The 7,500-nt window shown below is 39.1% G+C and overlaps 1 protein-coding gene across 8 annotated transcripts in view; it reads right to left on the bottom strand.

The window, feature by feature from the left end:
• Positions 1–7,500, bottom strand: part of Tomosyn (syntaxin-binding protein tomosyn) — a 991,423-nt gene that overhangs the window by 76,480 nt on the left and 907,443 nt on the right. The window lies entirely within an intron of this gene.

Consider the following 7,500-nt stretch of genomic DNA (forward strand, 5'->3'; position numbering starts at 1 on the left):
ATCCCAAGTGTGAACGGGGAACTTACGTTGGATGCACAAAGCGGTTGCTACAGGTCCGAATCTGCTGTCACCAGGGAGTCAGTTTCAGAACTGGCTGCAGACTGTCCAGACCCAAAGCCTCAACATACGTAATCACACGTTGCACTGCAAAACCAACATCAATCTTGCAGATTTTAAAATTATATGAGGGGGAATTTAGCACTTTAGAGTCCACCATGATTAAAACTACCATCCCCTCGTTAAATATCCAGACAGCCTCCACACAGCTAATCATAGCATAACAAGTATTTTTTTTATTTTGGTCTGTACCTCAACTGTAAGGACCACATGTGTGGTCCACCAAGGACCAAACAAAGCGCTCCCTTCTCTTCCGCGAGTCAGCTAACAAGGGAACAATGGCTAGCAGGAAAACAACGTCTCCCATACGACTTTTATACATATTTCTCTGTAACCATTATTGTCACAGCTCATTTATGATCACCACTACTTGCATTGCTATGCAAGTGTTCCAATTATGTACTCGTAATGTTCAACTGAATCTTCTGTATCAAATTGTATGTATGTTTCTGTCTGTGAAGACATCAGACATCTCTTCAATTTCACATCAATCACGTCATGCATTACATTCTTTAATGTATCGAGTTTCTCATGTAAATGTTCACATGTAGAATTTTGTGGCCTTTCCACCTATATGTATTTCATCATCGGGCCTTTCCACCTATATGTATTTCATCATCGTATGTTTATTATGTCTCTCAAAATTGCCATTTGTTTGTCTGTCAACAAACACAGATGCCTGAAACCTAATCCCTGTTTCAATCTGTCAGAGAGTAGTAACTACGTTGTGGCTCTCACCAGCCGATAACTTCTGTGAAGATTCTGTACATAAATCAGTAAGGAACCAGCAATACACTAGACAACACCCTGCCAGCATGTCACTCAATACCTTCCTTACACAACTTTTACTTACTCTCTTTCTTTTTTAGATGGTTTAGTTTCTCTTTTAACTCAGTTTAGGTAGGTCATGTCCGTCTTTATAGTGATTTTTAAATTATTTTAATTTTTGTGTTTTTTATAAGATTTTAAGTTCTATTTTTGTAAATCACTAAATCACAGCCTTGAAGATCCAATGAGTTATTGCGAAACGCCACTGGCAAAATAAACTGTTGTTTTTATATACGTGCTGCCTTTTCCTGGGTGCTCCCTTGATAGCTACTATGAAACTTACAATTTACAGCTATATGACCTGTTCATATATATATATATATATATATATATATATATATATATATATATATATATATATATATTATATATATATATATATATATTATATGTGTATATAATATATATATGTATATTATATATTTTATATATATAAATATATGTATGTATATATATATATATATATATATATATATATATATATATATATATATATATATATATATATATATAAAATATATATATATAATCTATATATATATATAAAATGTAATGTAATCTATGATAGCATAGCTGCTGTTTGTCCTTAAAGGAGTTACACTCTCATGGTACCCCCCAGGCTCTATAAGACAGACCGACTAATTACAAAGAATTCTCTTACAGTTGGTTTTGGCCAGAACAATGCTTGTTGACACAGTGATAGAATATAAAGGACTCAGGACAGGAGTGATAGGTAATCTGATGTTACTGAAAGGGTAAATCAGGTTAGTCTAACTTCTTGTTTACGAAAACTAGATGTGATTGTAGTTCCCAATCTTGCTTGAATTACGAGCCTTGATGTTTACTAAGGCCAGTATTTCCTTTGTAGTTGTAGTATTTTATAATCAAACTAAATGGTTTTGTGATATCAACAGTTCCCTAGTTATCCTTAATATAGGGGTTCTTTTTAATGTTAAAGGAACACATTCATGCGGACCTACTTTCAACGGGTATTACTCTGCTGGTAGTGACTTCACAGATGTTGAGAAAACATACAAAAGTTTTTTTTGTAATGGTGAACCTTGACAAATAATTGAAAATCTTAGCGATACTGGTTTTATATATTTGTAGTACAATAATTCCAATAATTATTTATTTTATCTATGTACCAACTAATGTAGCCTATAGACTACATAACCTTCACCTGGTACTTGGGAATAGACTGGGCAATCAAAGGTTATGAAATGTGTAGAAATATACAGTATGGATATTACGTAATTTTGTCTTAATTGAGTTAAGTGGTATTTGTGAGTAAATCCTTTAAGGCAATGTTATTGTAGAAATTGTGAATTCACATTTTAATATTACTGTACTATTTTATGGAACTGACCCAATGATCATGTTTCCTAACATCATACTATGGACATGTACTGGTGGCCATGTAGGTCTGGGTCAATTTGAAGTGTTTGCAGCCTATACAGTGATATACAGTAGATAGCTACCACTATGTAGTTTTTATTAAACCTATTACCACTGGACTACTATTATGCAGGACCTACACATTACCTGTGCCACAGCGCACTGTTTAGTCTGCTTTTTGCCTGTGGAAATGGCTCATAACTATTGAACCACAAAGATTCATAGATATATTGGTTCATGTGTTGTTTTTTGTTCTTATTGCCAAACCCTGTGGGTATACAAAATAAAGACCTGCCATGAGCCAGCCCCTGAAGGAATAAAGGAGAATTTGGTTGGTGGCTAGGCATGTGTGAAATATGCCACATGCTTTTGGCAGCAAGTTTAAATGTTGAAAGAGTTCAATTTTAAGCTGTCTCTATGAGTTATGGGTTTCAAAAGGGGTACAGAAGAGGGAGGCTACTGTACATTGTTCTGGAAGTGTGCTTCCATCCCTCTCTGACCAGAATCCATATTTGGGCCAATAATCCAAAAGCAGTGGATTCTAGGAACTCCCACTTCAACTACTCTGATGGAGACAAAAAGAGCCTTTCCTTGGGAGAGAAGTCACTGATACCTGACATGACATGGATATAGCTACTGAAATTATCCTTCTGAATCAGGAAGACCTAGGGAAAAGTCTTCTGCTTTACATGAGACAGATACTTCGAATGAGAATATTGCCTTTCCCATCTGAAGTGTCTGTACCTTCTAGGGGGTTGTGATATATCCTGGACTTCTATGCTGCTAGGCAGTGGTGATACAACTGCCTTGGTACAAGCAGTTCATGCAGGCTTCCCTGATAGGAAAATTCTACTTGCAGTACTTTCTATACTGCCAAGCAGTGATGATACAACTGCCTTGGCTCAATCAGTTCATGCAGGTTTCCCTGAGAGGAAAATTCAGATTTTTGTACTTTCTATACTTGCAAGAAGTAATGATATGAATGCCTTGGCTCATCAGTTCATGCAGACTTCCCTGATAAGAAAATTCAGCTTGCTGTACTTTCTAAACTGCCAGGCAGTGTTGATACAAATGCCTTGGTTCATCAGTTTATACAGGCTTCCCTATGGGAAAATTCCGCTTGCAGTACATTCAGAATTCTGGGAGGAAATCATGAACAGTATGAAGGATGACCCCACATGTGTGTAACTCCTTTGAGGACTCACTTGCTACTGAGCATCAGCATAGAGATGCTATCCATGATTCCCAAGAGGAATTCAGGCCTGTCCTGGATATGGAATCGGGTGTGTTATGTAAAAATTTTACATCCTTTAAATTACAAGGCTGAAGGCTGCATAGTCTGTCCAGGGCAGAGGTAAGCTTCTCACCAAAAATCTTAGGTCATGTGAACAGGGTAATATAAAACCTAAGCCCAAAAGAAGTTGAATCAGTTGTCTAGACGCTCGTTGGAATCAGAACAGATAAGAGACAGCCTACTCACTCCTAGAGCTCAGACTGGAACAACTGAGACCAGGTCGCACAGTAAAATCTCAAATCAGAATGATGTACAGGCATCAATACCTGCCCTTGAGAATGATACTGATGACCCTTGACGAGACACCTTAATATTGGTGCAGCCTTTCACCAGATGAAAAATACCTCATTAATGAATGGAAAACTGACTGAGGTTGAGCATAAAGAATTTTGGGACAGAGCAGCCTTTCCCACTATTGAATGGCACTTGGTCCCTCCTTCAATAGGAATTCAGAAACTGCTGGAGGAAACAGTTAACTTGCCTAATAATATACCAATGAAAGCCAAATAAAAGCAACCTTTCTCCAGTTTAATGGAAATTATAGTACAAAAACAAATCTACAGAACCAATAACCTCTCTGGGAGTCATCAGCCTTCTGTCTCTTTACTTTTGAAACAATCAATCATGTGACGACAGAATCTCAGAATTTTGTGACGACTTGGAAAAGAGAGTTTATGGCAGAAATAAAGCCATTTGTCTCCACCATCCCAGTATCTAATAGTGCTACAAAGGAATGAAATACATTTGTCCTCCCTCACAAAAGGAAAAAGCTCCCAATGGACATGGTTACCCAGCAATTTTGGACCCTTATGAGAAAAATCTCAGGACAGCCACAGCTGAATATTGTGCTAGGCTCCACCTATTAAAGAGCTTCCAGAGTCTTCCTAGAACAATGTTCACTGTAGTAGCCAAAACACTTATGTGGACCCCATTGGGAGCACTCTATGACTTTCTGGAGTGTTGTATTAAGGCTTGAACGGAGGCATTGGTGGGCTCCAACATTTCACTCCCCAATGTAACCTACCTCTCTGTTGCTTTCTTCCACTATATGTTGGGACCCTTTTTAAAGAGTCTGCTGTCGCACAACTTACTGAATAAGCCCGACAACAGAACTGCCCAATATTTACTGTTCTTGAAAAAGGGAATCTGGAAAACAATATCCTTGAGAGTTTCCTCTTCTTTAGCCTAAGACAGCTTAGTGTGAATCAGAGCTATACAAACCTCCATTCACTACTAAAGGACCCCTCTGACAACAAAAGAAAGGACAACAATAGCATCAGCAACCCTTTCAAAGCAGACAAGACACTCCTACCAGGGAAAAAGAATATCAACTCCTGGACTGCATATTACAAGGATGGGAAGAGGTGGAGCCCCATAGGACTTGCATTGTTGGGGTTGTCTTCTACAGCATAACATGCAAGTCCTCCCCTTAAGAGACATAGTATAATTTTCAATGGGCTAGGGTAGAGATGTTCACACCTTCCCCCCCTCCTTTAAAGTATTTTTTCCGAAAACCAGACTCCCTTTTTAAAAGAGGGCCACAGAGAACGATGGTTTTATTTGCCACCACTCTTCAGCATCCCAAGAAGCATTCCTCTGAACGAAGGGTGATCTTTGACTCGTCAAATTTGAACAAACATATTATTTGCATAAATTTTTATTTATACAGTACTTATTTTATGGGAGCTCAAGAATGAATGATTTTAACTGGTGGCCTACCTAGATGACTGGCTAATCTGGGGCGCCACCTGAGAAGAGTGCTGATGAAACCTGAGAGTGGTAGTTGACACACTTCAGTCAAAAGTTTCCTTAATGGGAACAAGTCTCACCTTACATCCAACAGACTTTTTCTGACGCTGGGACTTTGTTGGGCTACTCCTAGCAGCCAGCTGTCTCTTCCCAACAGCACTCAAACCAGAATGAGAAAGGACCTAGAGGATGCCTTACACAGGCCACCTTATCCAGACAATGATTGGAATGAAGTCTGGGCCTGTTACAGTTTGGGTCCATGGTAGACCTAATCCTGAAATTGTGACTAGGATTTAAACAAAGTCTGGCTCTCACATGCCAGGAAAGGGCTTTGAGATCACCTTCATCTCAAATTGGAAAGATACTCTGTCCGTGGACCTGGAAGGGGTCTCTGGCAAAAAGGTTGACCTGACTCCACTGTTCGTACGAGTGATAATACATTTGGATGCTTCCTTGACAGGTTGGGGAGGCCACTGGGAGGACTGTCAGTTAGGGGGAGGATGGTCACCTGTTCTGAAGGGGTTTCATACCAGCTTCCTGGGACTATTGGCTGTCTTCCAATCTCAGAAAACTGAAAACTCCAAAAGGGCCCCATTGTTCGTCCTAGAAAATATGACTGCAATGTCTTGTACAGTATTAAGAGGTTAGATGCAAGCTAAGCATAAGTCAGTAACTACTAACATCATTCCATAATCCGAAAATGGACCTGTTTGCCACATGCAATAACCATCAACTTCCAATGTATGTGTCTCTGACCTGGACATTCAGGTAATAGCAAGAGATGCATTCTCACAATACTAGAACAAATGGAGGATGATATACCTTTTTCATTCATTGTCCCAGATTTTGAAAGCTTTGAACAATCAATGGAATCGCTTTATCTAGTAGCCCTGAATTAGCCAAACAGTCCAAATTCCATTGCCGTCCACTGTTCTATCCCAAACAGGAGGGGAAGTCATCTACGCATCCTCCTTTCTGAGCCATGACCCTCGTGTTAAATTTTAAATCAAGTCTACTGTGAAGATTATTTGCCTCATTGCATGGTACCTAGTGCAAAAACTACGAACTTCATCTATCAAACATACTGGTCTGTAAGGAAAATATGGTTAGGTTACCTCAACAATGAGAGCCCAGTTGAAATCTGTTAAAACAGTTTACATTTTATTATCTTTTGAGGTCAAGAGCCTTGCTATTGCAACACTTATGACATATATGGAGCATTTGTGGAACTGTTGCCTTATGGTTTTGGAATTTATTCTAATGCAGAGATTGTTAATTCCATTCTCCAGTCTTTTACACTGCAAAGGTCAGCTCCTGCAAGGTTTCCCATTACCTGGCCCATGCATAAGATTCTTAAGACTCCTGTCAACCCCTCAATTCATGGGCCTAATACAACTATAACTCATATGCTGCAAAAGGCAGTCTTCTTGACTGCTTTGGTATCAGAAGCTTGGATAAGTGTACTGGGCCCTCTTAGACAAGGACAACATTTCACCATTCATGCACCTAGTTGCCGTCTACTATTACCTCGTGGCCTATCAATCCTGGCCAAGAATGTGGACCTTTTTAAAAGAACTGAGTATTTCATATAATACATGCCCAGTTCAAGCACTTAGGGTTTATCAAGATGTCATGGCAAACATGTAAGAGATCCGTCGCACCGATCGCGGTCTCTTTCGAGCACACGTGTGTGTTCGTGTGTTTATCATCCATCGGAGGGGACAAGACAGAAACAAGAGCATCTCATTTTCTCTATCTCAAGGAACGCAACTTCTACCATACAATATTTCCGTCTGTTTCTCCCTAACCATTGTCGTCTCGATGTATGTACAATCACCACTACTTGCATTGTCATGCAAGCATTCTAATCATGTACTTATAATGTTCCACCGAATCTTCTGTATCAAACTGTATGTATGTTTCTGTTTGTGAAGACGCCAAACGTCTCGCCATTTCACATATATTATGCTACTGCATTGTATTCATTAATCTGTCTCGAATCTCATGCAATTGGCCATATGTAGAATTTCCTGGCCTTTCCATTGATATATGTTTTATCACTGTATGTTTATTATGTCTCTCACAATCGCCATCTGTTTGTCTGCCGACAAACA

Source organism: Macrobrachium rosenbergii, chromosome 4, assembly GCF_040412425.1.
Source record: "Macrobrachium rosenbergii isolate ZJJX-2024 chromosome 4, ASM4041242v1, whole genome shotgun sequence".
In the NCBI taxonomy this organism is placed as follows: domain Eukaryota; kingdom Metazoa; phylum Arthropoda; class Malacostraca; order Decapoda; family Palaemonidae; genus Macrobrachium; species Macrobrachium rosenbergii.